Raw genomic sequence first — 14,102 nt, 5'->3', positions numbered from 1 at the left:
TAAGAGCATGTTCAGGAGTGTTTCAGTTTTAGATTCATAATTTTGACAGTTCTATTACATAAAACTGAAAATTTTAAAACTAGAACTTGCTGTCCCCAGCAGCAGTTTTAGCGGATGTTCTATTCAGTTTAAAATTCATGTCACTCCGTGCTTTCAGCGTCACTGCATTCAAATTTATTTTTCCCCAGTCTATCGGGTCTAAGTGTCTGTGCTGAAAAATTTGCACGTATTTAAAACACAGTTCTAAACGTGTTTTAAAATCAGCAACAAATAGAACGGCGTCGTATAACAGTTTAAAATTTTAAAACAAAACTGTTCGAAATTATAAAACAAAACGCTCTGCTAGGGATGTGAATGTTTCAGTTCCAGTTCTACTTTGAAACTCCTATACAAAATAAAACGCTCCTGAACATGCCCTAAGGGCGTTAAGGGGAAAATGTATTTTAAACTGAATAGAACACCCGCTAAAATTGCTGCTGGGGACAGCAAGTTCTAGTTATAAAATTTTTAGTTTTATTTTATAGAACTGTCAAAATTATGAATCTGGTACTGAAACACTCCTGAACATGCCCTTAGGGTTTATTTTGTGTAGGAGTTTCAAAGTAGAACTGAAACTGAAACATTCACATCCCTGGCAGAGCGTTTTGTTTTATAATTTCGAACAGTTTTGTTTTAAAATTTAAAACTGTTATACAACGCCGTTCTATTTGTTGCTGATTTTAAAACACGTGTTTTAAATACAAGTTTTAAATACAAGGAAAATATTCAGCAGACACTTACACCTGATACAATGGGGGGGATAAATTTGAATGCGGTAACGTTGAAGGCATGACGAGGCATGAATTTTAAATTGAATAGAACACCCGCAAAAACTGCTGCTGGGGACAGCGAGATCTAGTTTTAAAATTTTCTGTTTTATATTATAGAAATGTCAAAACTTTAAAGCTAGAACTGAAACACTCCTGAATATACCCTAAGGGTATGTTCATGAGCGTTTTATTTTATATAGGAGTTTCAAAGTAGATCTGGAACTGAAACATTCACATCCCCAACATCCCCAACAAATTGTTTTATTATTTCGAACAGTTTTGTTTAAAACTGTTATACGACGCCGTTCTTTTTGTTGCTGATTTTAAAACACGTTTAGAACTGTGTTTTAAATACATGCAAAGTTTTCAGCAGAGACACTTAGAACCGATAGACTGGGGAAAAATAAATTTGAATGCAGTAACGGTGAAGGCATGGCGAGACATGAATTTTAAACTGAATAGAACACCCGCTAAAACTGCTGCTGGGGACAGAAAGTTCCAGTTTTAAAATTTTCAGTTTTATATTATAGAACTGTCAAAATTATAAATCTAAAACTGAAACCAAATACAAATATATTAATACGGAATGCTCTCGTGTTTTTTCGAGGACGCGTTTTACGCTACCCTGTACCTGGAAAAGGTACACTGTCAAAGTGACAGTGTACTTTGATGAAATTTTGCTAAAACTGGCATTGCTGCAGCTAGAGACATTTTAAAAAATTGTATCCATAGAAACTATTTATTATTTTTGAAAAAGCTAAGAAAATATCAGTTATATTTTTTGAAATGTGCTTGCATCTGTTTAAAAGAACCGAATAATAGTATTCATAAAGTTTGTTCCCTCAGATGTAAGTTACAATAGAACTGAAAAAATCTATTTGTTTTTACTAACGGATTAACGTTTCAGTTTCAACTCAATCAAAAATTTTCCAATAGATGTTTTTATGCGATTTGAGCTTGGAGGAACACACAAAAACACGAATATTATACATCCTGTTATCAACAAAAGTGCAATAGGTTCGTGCCACGGATGCTTAAAAATATCGAAAGGGGGACAATACGATACAAAATTTTATACTTTGGTTTGCCATATTTGCAGAGAATCAGCTAAGCCTCACTTTGTGCTCCTCTGTTTTTTTATAGGCCTCGTTACATGGCTTCAGAAGAAAGCCTTTCAAGCGTTCATTGTCGCCTGTTCCAGCACAGCGACCTTCGCACAAATAAGGAAAAATTTCGGTTTGCATTATAAACTGCGTAAATAAAGAGTATCCTAGGATTCTCCAAGTCGAGGAGCAGACAAGCAGTGTGCCAAGGAACAGAAAAAATCAAGCAAAATTTTTGAAAACAGCGAGGCTCATGAGAGGCATTAGAGTGAGAATCTCCACTGTTGGGAATCTGTGATGACATCATCACAGTTCCTCGATGGCGGAGTAATTAGCGCACCCAACTAGAGACTGGGAAATCTCTCACATTCCGAAAAACCTTGAACAATCTGTGTTACGTTATTCTAATCACCACTTACACTTTCGACATTTTTCAATTAGTCGATTTTAGTATCTCAATTGTAATCTCATTGTCACAAGTATTTAGGTTTGATCTACTGTAGGATAGATTTTAAGAACTGAAAATAAAATGTGCTGAAAATGTGTCAGTGGTACTTAAACTAAGATAACTTGTACTCTTTTTCTATATTATATTGTTCAGGATTACGAAACTGCGCGCTCTTTATCCCCTTATAGAAACATTACGCATATTGAGAATTTTAGTAGAATAATTGTAGTATAATTTAAAAATTTAGATGCAAAAATAGATTAAATTAAAACAACGTAAGTGTTACAGCAGTACCAAAACGAAACTATAATATGACGAAATTGTATATATGCACTGCTGGTGTGTCAGTTGCTTATTCGTTATTATTTCGAACGTGCATTTTTCAACAGCATTACCGAATAATGAAACGAAAGTTTGTTAATATGTCCATTAAGAAGCTTAGAAAGCTGGAAAGTGATAATCTCAGTTTGTTTACTTTTGTTAGTTACGTTGTTTTCGAAAAACATACTTGAAATGTACAAAGTATCGTGCGCGTTGAGGTAGCATTAATGTGCAAGATATCTAACAAAAATTCAAATAATACGTAGGTTGTCATAAAAAAGACTGGTTAACCAAGATACTGCAAATAATTGTCAATAAATCCAAAAAAGGAATGCATTTTTTCTGATTAAAAACTTGAAACTCTTTACATGCTGAACTATTCGAATGATACAATTGTAGAATTTTGCAGGTTGGTCCTGATTACGGATTATTTTCATTCCACTTTTGGCGGCATAGTTGAAGAAACATTAATCAGGTGTAATGATTTTCCCATGGGCAGCCGGAACATGTCCACAGGAACTCCCTCCCTGAATCCATCGTCACACTATGGGTCATGTCGTAACGATATCCGATCTTTGCCAGCATGCATATTAGATGGACCATATTGGTGTTGCGCATAATAAAGCTTCGCTTCGATTCAAACTTTCATCAGCAGGTCGACCCGCTATAGATGTGCATTGGTTATATATTTTCTTTGATCTCATTGTCAATTTACAGTTTTTGTCATCGATCCTGATTGCATACCGCTATCCTGAACATTCGTGTTGGACTTAGGCTCTGCCGGATTATTATTTGTCAAATAAGTATCAACACCACCTCGCCATCCGCTAATGCTACTCCATTTAATACAGTTAAATGGAGACAGTCACACACAACATCAACGGCACGGTACGTTTTGACGTACGGAACGTGTGAACGGATGCACGAGAAATGCAGTTAGCTTCTCCTGACGAAGCGGTGGCGTGATGATGTTCTTTGTTGTTGACGGGAGCTGATGTATCGTCTGAATCGAGCTTTAGACGCCAGTCCGTGTTATTGAGCGGATATTTGTTACTCTCAATCGTCACGAAAGTTTTTTGATCCACTTTGTACGAGTGCACTATTCTGGACATCTTAGAATTATTCATCTTATCCGTCTCGTCCGAGTGCTACTTCGCGGACACTATACAGCCAACACGACTAAAAATTAAATTCTAATAATTTTCCACAAGATTCCAGGTATTCACCATCCCAGCTGACATGATGTATGTAGCTGCGATGACCCTGCAGTATTTGAACCGTATTATTACCTCAGATCACTGTTCAATATACGCAAGTTAGAATCAGCACCTGTCGTACAAATAAGTGCTACTTTAGGTAGTAAAGCTACCGATGTCTCCGCTGCAACTGCTATCTCATGACAGCGGCTTCTCCTTTAGCTGATTGTCCTGAAGCTGAAATTCTCCTGAAGTTATGATGAATTTCTTCTCTATTTTATTTTGCTACGTTGTAAATAAAAAATATTACCGTTAAGATAAGTTAAAGGTTCCCAGTGAGGTAATGTTTCCTCACCTATGCCGAGCCTACAAAAATTGACGACGAAAACAAACAAATGTCGAAAAAACAAATCTAAGCACGACATGCTTGGATCAGATCTATCGAAACGCGTTGCCATTTCTTATTATTTTTCAGTATTTGTTACTTGTCAAACAAAATTCATGCATAGGGTTCTTTAAATCTAGTTTTCAGTGAGTCAAAAAATGATGACCCTTTTGTATGGGACCTTGGCGTATTTAATTTGTATTTGCTGAAACTCTCCTGAACATGCTCTAAGGGCATGTTTAGGAGCGTTTTGTTTTGTATAGGAGTTTCAAAGTAGAACTGGAACTGAAACATTCATATCTCCAGCAGAGCGCTTTGTTTTATAATTTCGAACAGTTTTGTTTTAAAATTTAAAACTGTTATACGACTCCGTTCTATTTGTTGCTGATATTAAAACACGTTTAGAACTTTGTTTTAAATACTTGCAAAGTTTTCAGCACAGACACTGAGACCCGATAGACTGAGGAAAAATAAATTTGAATGCAGTAATTCTTCTCATAGACCGGTTAGTTCGACTGGTCTGTTTATGAAAGTACCATCTCTATCACTTGAAATACATGTTTTTTGACAGCTCGGAGTTTTGAGATCACTCGCACTTTAAAAGTGCGGAGTCCAGGTTGGTGGGAAGTGCGCAATATGAACTTTAAACTGAATAGAACATCCGCTACAACTGCTGCTGGGGACAGCAAGCTCTAATTTTAAAATTTTCAGTTTTATATAATAGAACTGTCAAAATTATGAATCTAGAACTGAAACACTCCTGATGAACATGCTCTTAGAGCAGCGTTGTCAGATGGTTTCAAAAATATAAAACATGTATCGGTATAACTTCAGAGAAAGAAAGTCGGTATTTATTGCGCACTTCCCACCAACCTGGACTCCGCACTTTTAAAGTGCGAGTGATCTCAAAACTGCGAGCTGTCAAAAACATGTATTTCAAGTGATAGAGATGGTACTTTCATAGACAGACCAGTCGAACTAACCGGTCTATGAGAAGAATTTAATGGAAGAATGGTAAGTGCGCAGTGCAGTTAGAATCCAGTGTTTAGTGCCACAAGCAATATCAGTATGAACTTTATTCCTGCAATCTATTGCTTGTGGCACTAAAAACTGGATTTTAACTGCACTGCGCACTTACCATTCTTCCATTAAATTCTTCTCATAGACCGGTTAGTTCGACTGGTCTGTCTATGAAAGTACCATCTCTATCACTTGAAATACATGTTTTTTGACAGCTCGCAGTTTTGAGATCACTCGCACTTTAAAAGTGCGGAGTCCAGGTTGGTGGGAAGTGCGCAATACTGTTAAAACCTAGCGATTTTTGAAAATGTACAATATAAATTTTTGAGTTCAATCGCATAATTGGTTATTAAACTTGAACAAGTATTTTCATGAGGAAACGTTATAGCACTTTTCAATAAGATGCACTCTACACTGAGAAACAAAAATATGCATAGTTTGCATACTTTCTGTTCCCATCTCTTTTCTTCTGCTGTGATTTTTATGCATTTTCATGCATTTACTTCTAGTAAGCATCCCGTATAAATAAATACCATTTCAGATATCTTTGAAACCATTTCCAAACCTTTCATATAATACTCACCATATTGGGAATACTACTGATATATTCCACCATTATAATTGAACTATTATACTACCATACTTATTTAGTTACCATTTCCAATACCTTCCGCGTATACTATATTGGAAATTTGCAGGCATTGCATTTATCGCTCATATGAGTAAATGCGCCCGGATAGTTTGGTACTGCGACAATAAAAACTCACATTTTCACACGAAAAGTTATTGGCACTCACACAACTTCTCCGGATAAATCGACACAGATCTTTCAATAGGGCCAAAGTCGCAATGTACTCAAATGGAGAAAAATCAGTTTCAATATACGGCGATGCTTTTCTAAATGTAGTTTTTATTGTAGGTATAAATTACTTTACGACCATGTTTTTCCGGAAGCATCTTTGGTTAAACCTTATGACAATATAACAAAGAATTTAATTCCTATGTGCTTTTAGTGGGTAGAAACTAAAAAAATGCTTACGCCCAATTTGCATCCCAGTCGTGATTTCGCCCTTCAGCAACCACCATTTGCGGAAGGGCTAAACAGTGTACATAATTTTCAGAAGGGCGCGGTAAAAGGGCTAAACTGACTCTGTCTTGCTGGGTAGGGCTGGGTAAATGGGCGAGCTTGACAGTATACTTTTTAATAGGGCTCAGCAAATGGGCGCATAGAAACCCAATGTAAATGATAGGGCGCGTGCATCTTTTCTTCGAATTTCATGAAAATATCGAAATATTCGAATGTTTATGTGCAACAACTATCGAGAAGACATGATCCTAGTAGATATTGCTTATCATTTATATAATAGAACCGCCGTTTAAAGAATAATTTTGTGAATAATAACCGTACGCCCGGTTCTGTCAAAAAATGTAAGTTTAGCCTTTATATTCCATATGAGAAGAAGGGCCTAAGTCGAAATCTCGAAGAAAATGCATGTTTCGCCGTTTTGTTTTCTTTAATTATAAATCGAACTAAAAACCATTTAAACTAATTTTCACCTCAATCTTGTAGTATTTTTGTCGCATAATGTCATAATAGCGAAAACGCAGTTTGTTTACATTTGCGATTTAAGCCCTAATGAAAGATCTATGTCGAAATACAACGTGTTAAGCGCGACTCAGACGATACATCAGCTTCCGTCAACGTCAACGGAACGTAACCGTTCCGTCAGGATAAGTTACATGCAGTTAAATGGAGGCATTCACACACAACATCAACGGCACGGAACGTTTTGACGTACGGCACGTATGAACGGGCGCAAGAGAAAAGTATTTAACTTATCCTGACGGAACGGTGACGTTCCGTTGACGTTGACGGAAGCTGATGTATCGTCTGAGTCGCGCTTTAAGGGTGCAGATAAGCTCAGAAACGGAATTCCGTTTTCTTGCATCTTTTTTCCGTCCACCCTTTTTTCCTATTTTTATCTCTCTCTAAAACGGAATAAAATTTATTCCGTTCCGTGATCAGGGTTGTGCTAAACTCAAAGAAAATCTTCCGTTCCACAAAAATTTGACATTCCATTCCACAACATCCACATTGAGTTGTCAACATTTTTTGTTATTGTTGTTTCTCTGAACGCTTTGAATATCAATAATTGATATTGTTACTATGTTTTAATTGCCGCAAGGATCTACTGTATCGATTTTGTTGGCTATTTTCGGCAAATTTGAGACTAAGAGAAACGAAAGCAATGAAATTGAAAGACGGATAGGTATTCTAGAGCGAATCAGTTATAAACTTAGAACGGAAAACTAGAACTAGGCAGGCTCATATGGGCATGATCGAAAGGAAATGTGAAGAATTTTTTGCCTTCTACAGAGTAGGAGTTGGGCGTTTCACCCAAGTCTACCGCATGGTCTATGGTAGAACATAACTCATCATCATGTTTTACCGCCGACGCCGGCGGTATTTAGATTTAGATATATCTCACATAGTAACGAGCAGAAATGAATAATAATTTCAAAAGTTCCCATTCGTCAGGCATTCTTGCAATAATGGCTTGTTCCATATTTCTAGCAATAATGGATTTATTCAGTTTTTATGGTGAGACCTGCAATTTGGAGATGACATATTTGCGTGGTTGAAATTGCGAAAAAATCGATTTTGTTATCTGATTGTGATTCGTGACGAAGTTTCATTGAATGCTAGTTTGGTCTTATGTGTATCGAAATCTAGTCAATGGTCAGTAACTTTACTTGCAACGAAAAGTTTATTTGAAACCGGATAATCGGGTGTTAAAACTCTAACCAGATCGATAATAATTTTGTCTCAATTTTTACCACTGTAGATATTCAGTGAACACCTTTCCGATAGAACAACGGTACTTTCTGTTAGATTATTGAACCCGCTTATGATCAGTGAGTTCAAAACGGATACAACAAAATTATTCTGGTTGCAGTTGAAAATCGAAATAGTGAGCTCAATTGCGCTTTTCGTTTTTTTCTACTACTTTCAGAGTGGATAAATAATGCACATCTTGCGTACATTGTAGAGCATAATCTTGTGCATAATGTGCACTAGTCGCGCACTCTGAAAACAGGAGAAAAACGAAAAACGCAAGCTCACTATTTCGATCTTCAACTGCAATCAGAATACGTATCATTATTTTGGGATAATCTAATCTGCACCTCACCTGCTAGTATGAATACCTTGACACATCGTTTGCCTTCTGTGATTTATCGTTTTGCCTCACCTGCTAGTAAATCCCTTGCACCGTTTCCTCTGTTTACTATTTCTTTCAGGTATTGTTTTTGTCGCTAGCGAATATGAGATATAAAATCCCGAAAATCCCTCAAGCCGCTCAAGCCAAACTCCAACATCAGGTATTGTTTTGGTTCCTGCTTTCTTTTTTTGATATGGTAGGTATTTTTTTAAAATAACTTATACGATTACCCTTGCATTTTTATAGTCGTCTTCTACAGTGAAAACGGGCATTAAAATGAGATCTACTTATACTATATTATGTACTGCTGCCGTCACGGTACCTGCACTGCCCTGACTCTAAAGAAATGAATTGTAATACAGGTTAGTAGTTCATTGCTCATTCCTTAAATAGGCATTAATGGTTTAGAACAGTTTTGCAAAATGTGTTCCGATGTTACGGGTTGGAAATTGCTATTGAATGTTTTCTTTTGATATCAAAATTTCCCAGTTTGTTTCCCTCAAATCATTAGTGTTAGATCCCAGTAAGTTCAGCCGGAAAATGAGCCAGACTGATGACTGGTTCTAGTTAGTATCTAAATGAAATCAGTTGTGTCGCTGAAGTCCGGGTACTAACTAGAATCAACCAGAATTCCGACTCATTTTCCAGCTGTACTTGACCAGGATGAAGTAATTTTCTGGACTTTCAATAAAATAGTTTAAACGAGAATATTTCCTCATGTGATTGTGTTAGCTGAGTAGTGTTGCTACTTTTACTATTAATTGAAAATTAGCAGCGCTCGTAATCCAACAAAATCGAACAAATTTTTATTGTTTCCAGAGTTACTCAAACCGTCAAGCGGTTTCAATTTTTGGGTATTAGTGTATTCGATTACATACACAGCCTCCCTCCCCCAGATTCGATTGATTTATCGCTCGAACGGTGTGTCGAAGATGCCAGGAGGACTTGTTGGACCTTTATTATATTGTACGTGCTTTCTCACTACTTGCCACTGCCAGCCCAGAACCGACTATGAACAAGAAAATAAATATAAAAACAGATGTTAGAATAATAATGGTAACTAGTCTTTGTAGTAATAGTAATTCGAAGTACTAATGTATAATTATATAATCTAATGTCGGTTGTGGATGTTCGTGTGTTCAATCCGTTATTTTGGGGGTGCAAGTGAACAGCCACAAACAATTCTGAGGGGTTCAACATATCGGTGATAAACGTAGAAAGACCGAATGAGGTTTAGTGTAACCACAATTGTTGGGTGCTTTGCCATAAATGACTCAACCACCCATGTATCCTTCTCAGTAAAATTTTGGCTTGGTTTATTTTCTTTTCTCTATTAGTATTATTAGTTTAATAGATTTAGTATTTGCAGTAATACAAGAAAAGGCTTACATTCAACATCATTAACACCTCAATGATGCTATTGTAAGGCGTGAGAAAGTGTTCACACCGCATAGAGGTCCGGGGTGCTGATTTGGTGGGAGTTTTGGTTTTTCGCTGGAGCTGAGCAGCTTTTACCGTTTTCGATGGCAGTGCACCGGTGTAGTAGAGTGCACTGGTTTTACACTTTCTAACAGAAGTGTCAATGGAACACGTCCAGTTTTTTGCACTTTTGTTTGAAAGTGCAAACCTAGTGCACTGCTTATAATTGCAAATCCCAAGTAGATAGGGAATCCCATAGAACATGGGACTGATTTGCGATTAAGGGCAGTGCACTCCACTACACGGGTGCATATCAGATGGATCTTTACTACATGGGTGCGAGATGGATCTTTACTATGTGTAATGGAGCTGCTGAGTGGTTAGTTTTGGAAGGTTTATTGAAGATGTTCAGTGAGCTGGAAATGTGGTGTGTTTTAGAAAAGATGGGTTTATTAGCATAACGATTTTATACTGAAGTATTTCTCGTTCGGTTTTGGGTTTGTATTGAGCGGATTTGTTTCAAGTTACCCAAATATCTAATTGTTGTCATTGAAAAATTATGAACGCTTCTACTTTAGAAATGGACTTTTTTTAAATGTCGGTAAACAGAAGATAAGTCAATGTGGGTTAGAAGGTGATCACGATGGTTTTCTTCGATTCCTTCCTACAAATTTGATTTGGAATCTTCTATTTTTGGTATTAGAAGTGCTCAATCTTCTCAATAATACTAGATAGATTTTTGATGTCAAGGGGAATTTTCAACTTCGGAAACTCTCGGAATCATTCACTTAGCAAGTAAAGGAAACTGCAAAAGTTATACATACTAGAAAAATTATTTTTCATTACCTAACTCTTGGTAATATCAAATACATATCTGTATTTGACAATATGTTTAAATCACTTTTAAAGTAGGCAATATGCAAGATATGGTTTTGCCTTTTCGGAATAATGTTACATACAATCGTAGTATGACTCTACTCTAATTTGACAAGCACCTTTTTTAACTTTCTTCAAAATACAGTCGTGATTCGGTGATTGGTCACCTTTTAACTGGATTTCTTTTTAGTTGGGCGCCCGCTAGTTGGACTATTCTCCAAATAAAAAGAAACCGGATTTGGAAATTTATAGAAATTTATATTTCAAGAAAATTTGCCGAAGAAACAGGAGATCCATGTCTCGTACATTTAGAGAGTTTAAGAAATATTTTTGGGAGTTTCCCTGAGCGTTTTATTTAGGTAATTAATATTTGCAGTTGTAGTTTTCTGTTGGGGTGGCTTTCAAAGGATGTCCAGATGTTATGAAAGAGAACGATTTTTCTAGGAGTGCCAAACCTCTAGCTTCTTCCGTTGAGATGATATGAGCCTTTTTACAAAGTATAGACTTTTTGAATGGATAGTTGCGATACTTATAAGAATGTGATCGCCATTTACTGGGAATGTGTATTTACTAGAAGGCATGATGTTCCATGTGGCGCAAGCGGTATGCGGAATTTACTTTCAGCCGTTCTAATTAAAAATGATGACATTTGGAGGAATCTTAGTTTGGAGGAGAAGGTTCTCATGGTTTTGAGATGAGAATAATTTGCTGGTTGGTGTCTTCAGGTGGGTTGTGCCTACTAGGGTACTCTAGGTATTGTCAGAGTATTACTGTGGTGTGGGATTGCCTTAGTGAGACCGTGTTGTGGGGACCGGTTTAGGCCTTGCTTTTGATTTTTTTGTTGGGAAGGAAGGGGGTGGATGTATTTCGTTCTGACGAATTATTGGAGATAGGGCACAGCTCAGCCTCGAGCCAATAGAGGGCTATTTACCAAATCTTATTAGAGTTGGAGTCACTCAGGCTGTCTTTTGAACAGTGAGAGGATCCTTAAATGAGAGGAAGCGTTTCTCAATACATGTTATATTGCTGAGTTGTTTGTTTTGGTGGAGGGTTGGGTACCTGCAGGGTATGCATTTTGAAACGCTGTTCACTTTTTACGCTAGGCTACAGATCTCATGACACCTTTGCCGGAGATTAGTGATATGGGGCAATCAGTGGAACTCATTTTCTTCTATAACATCTGGTAAGTAAATATGTAAGTAATCCCAAAGAACATAGGACAAATATGCGACATTATAATGAAAAATGCTATAGGGGCGCGCATAACGTAGTTGGATTGTTTTGTACGCAGCTCACCTGGGTTCGATTCCCAATCCCGCACATAGAGTTAGAGATTTTTCCAACCCGAAAGAGAGGCGAAAGACCCTCAGGCTAAAACCTCAATAATAAAAAAAAATGCTATAAAACAATGAATGTATGAGAGAAGGCTTTATGCTCACTTATAGATTTATCAAATAGTAACATATTTTTGTTAATACGGTGGAAGTTCGACTTGGACGACTCCAAGCCGCATGAAAAGTAGTCGTTCCTCCCCCTGTGCACCATCTTCTATCGGCTGGACGGAATATTGCTATTTATTTGATTATTGACCAACTAATGTATTATTCCGTACAATAGTTATTTCGCAACTTGTGCTATGGAGGAAGTGGCGTGCGAAGAAAAACCAGGCTCCTACATTCGCTATATAGCGTCAGCAGCAGCCAATTATCAGCATAACACGTGGAGCTTGGGCGAGAGGAAGACAGAGGAAAGGCTTGAAAAGTGAGTAAGTACAATGCTTTTGACGTGTGTTACAATTAACTTTTTGTGTTTTAGAGACAAACGGTGAACCTTTCTACTTCCTATAGTAAGTCTGCAAAACACGCTAGTGGAAGCCATTGCAGCGGAATCAGAAACCAGAAGTTACGTATCGGTTTCTCTAATGAAATGCGGACCAATTGTTGAAGCATGCCAACATTAATGACCTATAACAGCGTCGGGATAAAAAGGAACAACCGCATACCATCTATCTTTGGAATTGGTTTGCGCATTATGGGGAACACCGGCAGTTCCATCAAATTCTCCTGGCGGTCATTGGACGTTTTGCCTCTAATGATGGTATATTGACTGAGTGCTTTAAACGCATAATTGTTACGATACTGAATACATACAATAATAAATAATTCACATTCTGTAGTATATTTGAAGTTGAAAGAAACATTCCAATAGACCTTTCTCGTCAAAAAAATTTATATGATAGGATGCTTCCTTTTTTATCCCCAATTCGTTACTGCCGATTGCCGCGATGATTTGGTACCTCTAACTATTGAAAAAATCAAAAATAGTGCAAGCTGCTCATTTAACCCCATATTCTGAATACCTATCTTGCCTAGTTTCCCCGTATTTTTACACCATTTGGATGAATTTCCTGTGGGGAATACTAAAAGGATGCCAGATCTGCATATATATTAGTAAATCTGCAGATTTTGCATTTTCACTGCAGATGTTTTGCAGATTACAAATATTTAGCAGAACAAAGCCTATGCCAGCCAATTTATACACAAGCCTTCAACATTTTTGATCATTAAAATATATACATACTACATTTCTATGTCAAATTTATTGAAGATTTTTGTAGCAATCTGCAGACTTTTATATTTTCACTGCAAGGCTATTGTTTAAATAGACCTGGCATCACTGATGCTGAAATGATTCATTCATATACCTGTCAAAAACATAGAGCATTGCATGAAAATGTAAAACCTCACTTTTCTGACAGTTCAGTGTGCTTGTTTACCTAAGACTTGTTTACATGGACTTTTAAAATTTACATTACTTGAATACTTTCGATGCTCTTTGAAAGACTATCAACTCAAGAGGGATGAGGATTGGAACAATGGGAACCTGGTACCACATTATGCAACCAATTCGAATCGGCCTTTTCACACAAGCTTGAATACAATAAACCTTTCGTTTCGAGATGCGTAATGTCACCCCTGGTTCATACATTGACCAATCGGCGCTGGATGCAAAACCCGGTGGCATATATTGAATCGTAAGATCAAGCATTGGGCTATAAAACGATTGCTTTCTGGATGATGGATAAGGATTTGTACACATTTGTTTGTTTGCTCGTGGGTTAAGTCCTAACAAGATGATCCGATTGATTACTCATTTTTAGGTGGTGAAGTTTACCTGAACTTTATAGGTAACGAATTCGGTCGATGATAAGGTGTTGAAATGATCGTTCAATGCCCATACCGAAAAACGTTTCCATTGGTCAGAATGCCTACCAGCGTATGATAGCTGCAAACATGAGGACAAC

General features: G+C 37.1%; 2 long non-coding RNA genes across 6 annotated transcripts; one reads left to right on the top strand and one right to left on the bottom strand.

Annotated features, from left to right (window-relative positions):
• Positions 1–3,056: 3,056 nt before the first annotated feature.
• On the bottom strand, positions 3,057–4,306 carry LOC131683303 (uncharacterized). The gene is made up of 3 exons (XR_009304492.1): positions 4,188–4,306; positions 3,971–4,125; positions 3,057–3,860 (listed from the first exon to the last, which is right to left on the bottom strand). It is a non-coding gene; the product is annotated as an uncharacterized LOC131683303 (long non-coding RNA).
• A 3,559-nt stretch (positions 4,307–7,865) lies between these two features.
• LOC131683296 (uncharacterized) lies at positions 7,866–12,964 on the top strand. 5 transcript variants are annotated; one of them, XR_009304486.1, is made up of 5 exons: positions 7,866–7,884; positions 8,583–8,699; positions 8,750–8,865; positions 12,416–12,559; positions 12,614–12,964. It is a non-coding gene; the product is annotated as an uncharacterized LOC131683296 (long non-coding RNA). The 5 variants fall into 5 exon arrangements; XR_009304488.1 differs by lacking the exon at positions 7,866–7,884 and adding an exon at positions 11,902–11,981 and having other exon boundaries at positions 8,547–8,699; XR_009304485.1 differs by lacking the exon at positions 7,866–7,884 and having other exon boundaries at positions 8,465–8,699; positions 9,323–12,559.
• Positions 12,965–14,102: the final 1,138 nt, after the last annotated feature.

Source organism: Topomyia yanbarensis, chromosome 2, assembly GCF_030247195.1.
Source record: "Topomyia yanbarensis strain Yona2022 chromosome 2, ASM3024719v1, whole genome shotgun sequence".
Classification (NCBI taxonomy): Eukaryota; Metazoa; Arthropoda; class Insecta; order Diptera; family Culicidae; genus Topomyia; species Topomyia yanbarensis.
This window is presented reverse-complemented; position numbering and strand designations above follow the sequence as displayed.